The sequence below is a fragment of the Petaurus breviceps genome, unplaced genomic scaffold (assembly GCF_028583685.1).
Source record: "Petaurus breviceps papuanus isolate PSGF00001 unplaced genomic scaffold, PetGlider_PUasm1.0 185, whole genome shotgun sequence".
In the NCBI taxonomy this organism is placed as follows: Eukaryota; Metazoa; Chordata; class Mammalia; order Diprotodontia; family Petauridae; genus Petaurus; species Petaurus breviceps.
This window is the reverse complement of record NW_027185797.1, coordinates 30,275,935-30,287,678: the sequence shown is the minus strand read 5'-3', so window position 1 is coordinate 30,287,678 and position 11,744 is coordinate 30,275,935.

Here is an 11,744-nt window from a genome sequence, read left to right as displayed (position 1 = left end):
AAAGGTCAATGGGATTCCAGTGCCACATGGCAGCCAAACACTGAACCATTTTAGGCTCCATCATGAGAGCCACAATGTTTAGAGATTAGCCTTCTGTAGTGGCTGGATGACATTCAGGATGTTGCACTCGGCTCTAGGTACTGAATCTGTGGAAGGACATTGATAAGCTGGGTAAGTATACAGGAAAGGGCATCATGGATGGTGAGAAATCAGAGGACGACTGGTCACAGGAACTAGACTGGCTTAAACTGAAGAATAGATGATTTAATGGCGACAGAGTAGCTCTTTTCAAGTTTGTGAAAGGCTGTCGGGAGGAAAGAAATGAGGCTTTTCCTGCTTGGCCCAGGGAGCAGAGTAATGGAGGAAGCAAGAGTAATGGAGGTCTATGGTCTAATTTGAATCACTGGAGCCTCCCCGAAGCAGAATGGGCTACCCAAGAAGGCAGGGGGCTTCTCTTCAAGCTGAGGGGAGAGTGCCACTTGCTGGACGTAGCATAGAGAAAAACCTGCTGAGGTGTGGCCTCTGAGGCCCCTTCCAGCTCTGAAACTCCATGAGGTCCATTTCCCTTTCCATTAAACTAGGTGAGAGGAAGAAGAGATCATCTTTAAGCTTCCCTCTGATATCAAACCCTCATGATCCATGTCTACCTGCAAATGCTTTGGAAGCCCTCCTTGATGTGAGTCATCCAAAATTTGCAAATATAGACTGGTTTTACAGATGGAGAACCTAGGAATTTTCCCATTGTCCCATGTTGGTCTCCATCAGGGTAAAAAGGACTGACATCACTAAGCTTTCTAAAGCATCTCACACATATATCCCATTAGAGTGTCACAATTCTTTGAGGTGGGCACTATGGATGGGTTACTGCCATTTTATAGATAAGAAAACTGAGTGTCAGCGTCATGTGTCCAGTAAGGGAGAGAAGCCTCTCATGACTCCCTCTCCCACCACATCACACTGGTTTTGAAATGATACCCCAACCCTATCAGACTCCTCAGTCTAATTCCTACCTGTTACCACCTATGTGACTTTCATTATCTCTGGGCCTTAGTTTCTACCTCTGTAAAAATGAGATCATTGGACTAAGTGGCCTCTGAGGTCCTTTATGGCTCTTAAAGCTATGATTGTATTATTAGTTTATTTCTCTCCATCTCCAACAAGACAGTTCAGGATGGCAGGGGAGCTTTCCAAGCAGTTGAAAGTAGACTCATCCTTATTGCCTTTTCATTCCTCTGCCTCCCCTGCTTTAGCTTCCAAGGTCAGAGCTGGGGAGTGAGTGTGAGGCCCAAACTTGGGAGGGGCTGGCCTTGGGCTCCCATTTCCTGCCATGCTTCTCCAGTGACCTTGGTACGTTGAAGGTTGTTGTAAGCCAGGCTTTTCGTAACTGGTAGTTTTCCTTCTCTCATTATTAAGGGATATTTTGAAACAAGAGAGCTCTGCATATTTACTTATTTAAGTCTAGAGGAGGCCTGGGGGTGGGGAGGATGGGATCCCATTTCAGGACTGTGGATTCTGATGTGGTTCTTTCACCAAACAGCCTTCAATCTCTGGCTCAAATTTTCTAGCTGGTTTCATCGCACAGGTCCCCATGAGTAATGGCCATCTGGAATATTTGATTTAGGTTGCTGAAGGTTATCGAGTGTCTTTTGTTACAGAGCTCAGAGTGAATATTTTAACTTCCCTCTTCCATTTTTATTGGGATATACAGAAATTAAATTGGGGTCTACCTCCCATGTCAAAGGAGACATGATTGTGGACAAATATTTTAGGGAAATGAATGCCTGGGCACTGACACCAAAAGGGGAAACTTGATCATTTTCTGAGTGATTAGATGTTTTACTGTGACTCTGTGCAACCCAGTGAGGTGGGCAGTGTATGGGGCTTGGGACCAGGGAGACCTCTGGGTTCAAATCCCACATCTGGCATTGAGTATTTCTGAGCCTCAGTTTCCTTAATCAATCAATTATCAGTCAATACTTTCTAAAGTACCTACTGGGCGCTGGGTACTATGTTCAGTGCTGGGAGACAAAGACAAAAGGAGAGTTGCTACAATCAAATGGTGAAACATTCCCTGAGCCGGAGGAGGGGGAAGGGGAGGACAACATAGATCCCTATGTCTTTATAGGCGTGTCTGTGTGTGTGTGTGTATAAGTGTGTATATATAGCCATGCATGTGTATCTGTAATGAATAATAGCTGACATTTAGGTGGCTCTTACCAAGTGCTTTAAAATTGTGACCCCACTTGATGTTCACAACAATGCTAGGGAGTAGGTGCTATTATTATCTCCATTTTCAGATGAGGAAACTTGGGCAAACAGAGCTGAAGTGACTTGCCCAGGGTCATACAGCCAGTAAGCATAGAAGGCTGGGTTTGAACCTGGGTCTTCCTGGATCTAGGTCTGGCACTGCATCCACTGCACCCCCCAGGTGCCCCAGTGCTCCTAAGCAATACCCTCATCACAGATCCAGTCCTTATCCCTTTCTAAAGCATGACATGCAGGCAGAAGACAATCTTAAACAGGAAGACAGTAGTCTCACCTGTAAAATGGGCCTCATAATATCTGAAGGGAGAGACAGGAAGGACAGAGAGCTGGCCTAGGAACCAAAGAAAACCTGGGTTCAGTTCTCACTTCTGACACATAGTAGGTATGCGACTTGTCTCATGCTCTCAGTGTCCTTAAGTAATTCCCTAAAGACTAGAGATCGCTCAGGCAGGTTCTGGTCTGCATCGGTGGAGGGATTTTCATTCTCAGGAGTTCCTACCACAAATGCCACCAGAAACAACCCCAGTCCTGTGGGCTCCACTCTCCAGGGCTTTCCTGAGGTTAAAATGAAATGTGGTGGGAAGCACCAGGTCAGTTATTATTACTCTTATCGTCTTCCCAACAAGAGTGGGAAGAATGGCAGGCCAGAGAACCCCCCACCTGCCAGTAGTCCCAGCTCATCTCATGCAGGGGGCTCCTCCAAGGCTTCCCTGTGGCTCCTGAGCTCACACAGACACTTCCTGAAGATGGATTTGGGGGCCCATTACTGAGGTGATGCACAGTCATGAAATGGGGAATGCCTGTCAGGTTCCCCGATCAGGGGCTTGGGAGAGGTTATAACTTAGAAACAAAGCAAATTAAGTGCAGCTCAGTGAGGAAGATGGAACAATTTCTCTCCTCATTAACCATCCCAGTGGTCCTTTCTTCCCTTTTATGGAGACTAATTTAAGCCACAGCTGATGCATTGATGCCAACACACCTGAGGAGGACATTTGGAAAGGGTGTGGGGAGAAGAAGCAGTGGGCTGAAGATCAAGGACCTCCTGCTTTGGGCTTCAGAAGGCTATGGTCAACCATTCCCATCCTAGAGCCCTTGAGGGTCAGAGGAGAAGAGCTGTACAGCCAGAAGAGACCTCAGAGACTGTCTAGTATGGCCCCTTAATTTTACAGATGAGGAAACTGAGGACCAGAGAGGTTAAGTAATTTAGGGTCCTATATCTAGAGCAGAAAGGGACTCCAGGAACCATCTAGTTCAACATTTACAGTGGCAGAAATTGAGGTTTGGGAAAGCTGTGACTTGTGCAAGGTCACATGGGTAACAAGCATCAGAGGCAGAATTTGAACCCAAGTTCTCTGTCCCCAGAACCAGGGATCTTTCTGTCATACCACACTGCTTCCTTTACAAAGTGCCTTTCACACAGCTTAATGTTGTTAAGTATGATCATCCCCACTTTACAGATGAGGTAACCAAGACTCAAGTAGTTTTCTCTGGTCATCTAGCACTCAAAGGCTGGTGCTGGAATTTGAATTCCCAGTCTGGTCAAGGCCTGAAGCCCTGCAGGGATGGGAGAGCTCAAGGCTCCATCCAGTCCCCAATGAACACCTTCCATCTTTGGACAGCTCCCATTGCTGGGAAGATTTTCCTGAACTTGAGACTGAAATCTCTACAGCTTCTCCCTATTTTTCTGAGCTCTGACACTGAGACAGGGCAGAACAAATGTCATCCAGCTTCCAGGTGACAACAGCAGCTCTCAGGTCCCCCCTAAGTCACCTGTTTTCCAGGCTCAATGGGGAACCAGAGGTCATAGCATCCTAGGCTTGAAGGGATTTTTAGGGGTCATATAGTCCAACTCCATCCAATTACAGATGAAGAAAATGAGGATGGCATGGACTGCCGAAGGTCGAACAGGGAGGAAGTGATGGAGACAGGATTTGAATTCAGATCTTTGACTCTGAACATAGCTTTGTTTCCACTGTACCTCGGTTCCTGCCACAGAGTTTCCTTGGAGGGAGGGAATTTTAGAGCAAGAGCAGTGGAGGAGATGGGAAACGTGGCCTCCCTGGGCAGCTCTCTCCTCTATTAGATCATTATACCATGTCTTCCTTGTTTTGTTCCTAGTCCATGGTTGTCTAATTGAATTATGAGGTCAATAAGAGTGAAGGTGCCTGGTGCATGGAGCAGAAACACACCCACAATGGTTTTCTGTGCCCCATACCTCCCTGAGGTCATGCTGATAGTATCCACCCCAAGCCTTGGTCATGGAGAGGTAGCCAGCATGCCCAGGCCTGTACTAGGAGAAGGAAGCACTCCTTCCGCTGGTCCTTTACAAGGAGTCATCCTGGCTCCGCCATCTGGCACAGATTCAAGTTCATGCCTTCATTCTTGACTTTTCGAGAAAAAAACAGTCTTCTTTTTTTCTGTCCAAATGTTGGACATTTGACCCCTATAGGTTCGTTTGACCCCTTGAGAACCCAAGTTTCATCTCTGTTCCCCCTCGCTCCTCCCAAGAGGCTCCTCAACCCCGGGGGTGGCATTACAAATCAGACTGCTGGAGAGCCCTGAAGGATCCTTGATTTAGCTTTGGGATCAGCTGGTCCAGCCCCTCAAGTGATATTGGGTGTTTATAGGATCAATTATGAGTTCTCTGGGTTTTGTTTCAGGCTAAATAAAATGTCCAATAGTATCTTATTTACCAGAGTGCTTGCATGGGACTTGTGGGACTTTTAGGAAATTATGTGGATCACATTTTCATGTTCCATTTTCAATAGAAGCCCAAGACAATTAGAAGTCAGGAGCCAGGGTCCAGTGGGCACATGGGGTACATATATCTATGGAATGTATTTTAAAATAGAGAAATACACAAACGACAACTTAGATGCCCACTAGCTGTGTGATGTGGGGCAAGTCACTTAGACACTGCCAGCCTCAGTCTACCCATCTCTTAAATGGGGAGAATTACAGCACCTACATCTAAAGTTGTTGTGAGAATCAAATGAGATATCTGTAAAGCACTTAGCATGGTGACTGGTATACAGTAGGTGCTCAATAAATGTTTGTTTCCTTACTGTTTCTCCTTCCCGAACATATATGTTTGTATGTTTTCATGTGTGTATACATGTAAGTGCATGTGCGTGTGTGTGTGTGTGTGTGTGTGTGTAAAATTACCTTCCCTCATTCTGGCCACAACACACTTTTAAAAAGCAAGTCAATAAAATGGATTTTTGTAAAGTTGGCCATGTTTTCCTATGAGAACTGGCTTATGAATTGGGGCTGTACCATCATCAGATAAATCACAATCGCTTCCAACAACAGGTTGTGAAAACAGATGCAGCAGCTACAATCTCAACAATCCTTCCAAACAGGTTTATTGAAATGAACCAAGCTATAGGCATTAGAGCTAAGAGGGACCTTCAGGGTCTTATTCAGTCCTTTCATTCTAAGGAGGGGAGACTGAAGCCCAGGGAGGGGGTCACTTCCCCCAGGGGTTATCTGGGGACAGAGCTGGGATCAGAATTGGCCACTTAACCAAAAAGCTCTTATTAAGCACCTACTACGCGTCAGCCATGATACTAAGCATTGGGGATACAGAGGAAGGCAAAAGCTCAGCCCTCCAGGGGCTTCCAGTCTAATGGGGGGGGGGGGGACAACCTGCAAACCACTTGGTACAAAGAAGCTCTAGACAGGACAAAGCAGAGAGACTCCACAGAGGGAAGGCACCAGCACTAAGGGAGATGAGGAAAGGCTTCTGACAGAAGCTGGGTTCTTAGCTGGGGCTGGCAGGAGCCAGAGCTAACAAGGTCGGAATCGTACTTTAGAAACCCAAGAGCCACATGGTAGAGAGAACTGCTTCTAAACACAGTCCTCTTGTCCTGTTCCTTATGTGGGGAAATGTTCAAGTTCACTGATGTCTGCCAACTTCATAATAATGTAAAAGGACAATTTAATTTAGGAAAAGAAGGTCCCAAGAAGAGTTGGACCAGATCCATTCCCCTTCTAACATTTCCTCCTTCAAGCAGCAGGGTCGTGCTTAGCCACAATAGCCTTATTGGGAACCTCGGTGCAGGGAGAGTTAGAAGAACCGGAGTCTCCACTTGCAGTCCCCCGGCTCACTCCAGGTCTTGCTTTGGGCTTTCTTCTCATCTCCACTGACAACATCAAAGACAGCCATGAAGGGAAGGGAGGTCTCAGAGGAGCTGTGGAGAGATGCCTCCAGAAGGGAAGAAGCTGGCCCATCACCCTCCCTCCTTTCTTTTTTTTCCAATCACCAGCTAGCAGGTACCTTCTTCCTCCTCCTCCCACATTGGTCCTCCTGCCTGAGTCACTGCTCCGATGGGGGTCTGGCAACTGAACGATATTTCTGAGAAGTGAAAAACAGACAAGAGTTGATTGCACTGAGCTGAAGGGATAGAACAGTGAATGGAGAAATACAGGGACATAGAACTTGCAGGTACTTATGTAGGAGAAAGGGATCCAGATAGTGGAGACAGATCAAACACTGAATGAGTGATTAGCATATAACCAGCACAGGGCTGGCTGCTGAAGATGGAAATACAAGCTGGCAAGAGAGTCCCCCCAGTGCCCTGAATGAGATCGCCCGAGCAGACCATCGTCAGAGGGCTGCACAGCCCAGGGCTGGGCTGGCTGGCCCTTTGCCAGGAGGGAGTGGGGAGTTCCTCTCATTGGCCGCTGGGGACTGAGGCTGCTTTGACTGGGGGCTGAGACAGGGCTGAAGACAGACCCTTCTGTGGCCAATGAGTGAGCCAGACTCTCACTCCATTTCTTTGGGGCTCTTCTCCCCACCCCTCCCCCAGCCCACACTTCCTTTCTGTTTGGTCTTCTACCAGTGGAAGAAGGCCTACCACAGTGACTCACAGCAGAAGCACATGGCAGTGAGGGACATGTGCTTGCCCGCTGGAGTCCCCAAACTTCCTAACTCTTAATTGTCTTCTTTCTGTTTCCTACACCGCCACATTGACCTTCAGACCCAAGTATTTATTCAACACTTATGCTTAGTCTAATCTAGTCTTTTTCTCAGTCACTTATAAAAAAGATGAAGGAGTTGGGACCCAGAGAGAGGTTCCAGATCCCTGAACCCAGGTTATTCTCATCTACCCTGGATACATCTTTTATCACCCAGTTTTGTACATGGTTTCTCCCCACCCCTTCCAACTTGAATGTAAGCTGATTGAGAGCAGGGGCAAGTTTTTGCTCACTTTGTATCCCCTAGACAGTGCCTGACACACAGTAGCTACTTAACAAAGCTTGTTGATTGACTCACAAATCCAATGCTCTCTCTGTTTTATCATACTCTAGCTTAATTCTGCCCCCTAGAGTGAAGAACAAGTCTAAATCCTTTTGAGTATGTAGGATCATCTATCTGGAACTGGAAAAGATACCTGAGAGATGGGGAAACTGAGGCCCAAGGACATTAAGCAACTTGGTCAAGGTTATACAGATTTAAGCAGCCCCAGCAGGATTTGTACGCAGGTCCTCTGACTATACATCCAATGCTCTCATATCCTACAAAGTTTCCTGGTGTCCAGATTAAATGTGGCCCATTCTTCCAAATGATTTTCATATGATATGATCCTGAGGCTCTCTACCCTCCCAACTACCCTTCAAATACTCTCCAGTTCATAATCGTTCATGCATCTCTCTCTCTTCCCTAATGTTCCAATTATTCTGTCAAGTGGTGACAAAAATAATAACCACAATGCCCCACTTTTAGCAGGTCTGATTTTCAAAGCCTTCCATACCCATGAAGTCATCTGGGGTCATTGATACTAACATGACTTCCCTCCATTGGGGAATGGAAGAATAACCAATGAAAAGATCATAAAGCATTTGGTAGCCTATTAAAGGTTTATTAGCAACAGCAAGCAACAATAATCCATCGTGGAGATGACCCTCCAGCCAAATAGACCTGGGCAATTTTAGAAGGTTCCACCTGAAATAAACTGGAATGACAATTTTTTAACATCCCCTCCCCCCTCCCTCTCTCCAATTATTTTTGGATTTTTCAAAGACCCTTCCTCTGTAATGGACCCAGGAAGGTGAGAGATTCCAGAGCCTGCACAGGGCGGCCACTGTCTCCCCAGCCTGCTTATGCAGGAGACACCAGAGTTTATTAAAATTTCATTGCCTCAAGTCTCCCGCAGGAAACAGTGACATTCGGCATGTTGTTAACTGCTTCTTGACCTTGCAGGGCATTTCCTGAAACGATTCTCTTGAAGAGACTCCACCTCTCTTACTGTGGCAGGGAAATAGTCCCTCCCTAAGCAGGCTCCCATCCACTTAACAGCCCTGAGTGGAAACCACAAGGTAAGAGTTCGAAAACCCCAGAACAAAGCAACTAGCTCTCTGTGGGGGTGCCCCTGTTCTGAATGAGATGGCCACACTCTTCATACTTCTAAGAACCACCAAACTCTCCTTTCTGGTGACCTGACTTACCAGTCAGTCAATCAATAAACTTCTCTTGAGTGCTGCTATGAGCCAGGCATTGTGCTAAGGGCTGGATTTGCTGCTTGTCACCTACTCTGAGACTGTTTGCTTCCTGACCTAATGAGGTTCACCAGGATTTAGATCAGGTTGTTTGTTTAGTCATTTTTCAGTGTGTTCTACTCTTCCTGATTCCATTTGAGGTTTTCTTGTCAAAGACACTGGAGCGGTTTGCCATTTCCTTCTCCAGCTCATTTCACAGATGAGGAAACTGAGGCAAACAGGGTTAAGCGACTTGTTCAGGGTCACATGGCTAGTAAGGGTCTGGGGCCAGTTTTGAACTGAAGAAGAGTCTCCTTGACTCCAGGCCCAGGGCTCTATCCATTGCATCACCTACTTACCGTTGGTTCAAGTGGCTCCCTAAAATCACCCCTGCCTGCGATGATCCGTCCTTCAAATAGCTGTCAGATTGATATTCCCAAAGCACCGGTCTGGCCACCTTAGTCCCCTGCTAGGATCCAATGTGGCCTCTTGGTTGGTTTGGAAAGCCCTCCCCAATCTGGCTTCCACACCCTCCTGTGCTCCAGCCAAGCTGGCCCGATGTGTATGTGATATTCCATCTCTCATCTTGTACTTTTGCCCAGATTGCCCTCCCAGTCTCCTCCCCAACTTGCTGCAGTCTCCTGTTCTTTGCCTCAGTCTCTTGGAGCCTCCAGCTTCTTTCTAGACTCAGCTGAAAGGCCATCAGATATCTGAGGCCTAGCTTGACCCCTCCCCAGGTGCCAGGGCCAGTCCCCTCTACCAGCTTACACACACACACACACACACACACACACACACACCTGTGTACATGTTATTCTTATCAGTAGAACATAAGCTTCTTGAGGACAGGGTTTTTTTTGTTTGGGTTGAAAGGGTGAAAAAAACCAAACAAATAAACAAAAAAAGGAAACCCCCTAGTTGGAGAATATTGTGGAAAACCATTGCCATGTAGAATTACTGCATTTGACTTAAAATAAAATGTTCTTCTCAGCATGAAAACTAAAAATGTAGCTCATTCTGAGTATGTACATCAAAGCATCTCCCCATCAGATACTTTTCTTGCCCTCAGAGATATTGCAGAATATAGGTCACCCTTTCAGTGTGAGGGCAAGGAGGGGACTGGTTCTTGAATTCCCCAGCAATGCAGAATTCTGTGAGTGATGAGGTCAAAGCTCCACATATACTTGGGAGGAAAAAAAGAAGCGTGATGATCTGAGGCAGCTTGGCAGGGTAGGTTCAAATCCTCAGACACTAGCCATATGGCCCCAGGCAAATCACTTAACCTCCCTGGGCCTCAGTTTCCACATCTGCAAAATGAGGGGGCTAGACTAGATGACCTCCAGCTCTACTCTGTGATCCTACGATGCCTTGAAGGCCTCAGAAATTTGCTTCTTCCACTGACCTGGTCATGGCCTATAGTAGGATTCCTTTGGGGTAAATCTTTCACAGAATATGAGAGACAGGAAGGACCTTGAATACCAGTCACCCCAGAATGTCCTCTATCCTAAAGGAAACAAATGCTCATGCCCATTCCCAGGAAGACCGTTAAGGAGGAGGGAGTGAGGAGCCCCTGGGACAATATGTTGCTTCTTATCCTTGAAGAAAAAAAAATCATTTTTTAATTAATTAATTACTTTTCTGAGACTGGTTTTCCTAACTGAGCCAGACTGGGAGATCAGGGGCCATTCACAATTCAGGGGCCTTTTAATATGTGCTGTGGTCCATTTGTGGGAGCCTCTGCCTTTCAGAACCATAGATGTAAAACTGAAAGGGATGTCAGAGGTTATCAAGTCTATACCCTTCATTTTAGGCTTTTACAGAAGGAGAAACTGAGGTCCAGGTAGGGGCTAAGTGACTCACCCAGGGTAACACATATAAAGGAATCATATGGTCCTAGACTTTGGAACCACAAGGGACTTTAGAGGCCATGGAATCCAACCTCCTCATTTTACAGATGAGGTAGACAGAGGTAAAGTGATTTGCCCAGAATTATTACGCAGTTAGTAAATATCTTAGGCAGGATTGGAACCGAGGTCCTTTGGTTACATAGCCAGTGCTTGTCCCATAGTACTAATAGGAAACTAGATAAATGTGGTTGTTCAGTGATCTTGGTTGCGCACAACTCTTCACAACCCCATTTGGGGTTTTCTTGGCAAAGATACTAGAGCATTAGCCATTTCCTTCTCCAGCTTATTTTATAGATGAGGAAACTGAGGCAAATGGGTTAAGTGACTTGCCCAGCTAGGAAGTATCTGAGGCCAGATTTGAACTCATATCTTTCTGACTCCAGGCCTGGTGCTCTATCCACTGAGTCACTAAATAAGTCCTTCCTAAATTTAAAGAAGAGAAGAGGGATGAAGTAGTGAGTAGACACCTGAGCTCTGTGTCACATATTGGCTGTGTGATCCTGGGAAATTTCAAGCTCTCAGTGCTTCAGACAAGTTTCTAAAGCCTATGAGTTTCAAAGGAGGCACCTACCTGCATTGGTAAAAGGAATTTTCTCACTGGAATTTCCTTATGCCAAATGAGATCACAGGTCCAATAAAAAAAAAAAGTCAAAATTGAAAATAAAATTGTTTAGAGATGCACTTAGAGTCATTAAAAATTAATATGGATGTCAACATAGTATGAGAGAGAAAGTACTGGAAGTATCCCAAGTTCTTAGCTTAATCTCCCACTTGAGTTATGCAGAATAAACAGAAGACTAAGCCTTGAGGAAGATGCAGGGGAAACATGAGAACTTGGAGGAATTTGTTTTGTTGATGCCAAGACCAACCTCTTTCTCCAAACAGAAAACAAGATGGAGGGACTTCGTCTGACTGTGCAGTGGAATGCTTTTGTTTTTTCTTCCCATTTGAATTGAGTCAGAGATAAAAGTTCTAGTGCTTTTAAGAAGGTTCTAGAGGTCTCCTGAATTTTAGTACCTGGCAATACTTGATGCTTGTTGAGTGAGTGGATGAATGGATGGATGGATAGATGGGTGCATGAATGGGTGACTG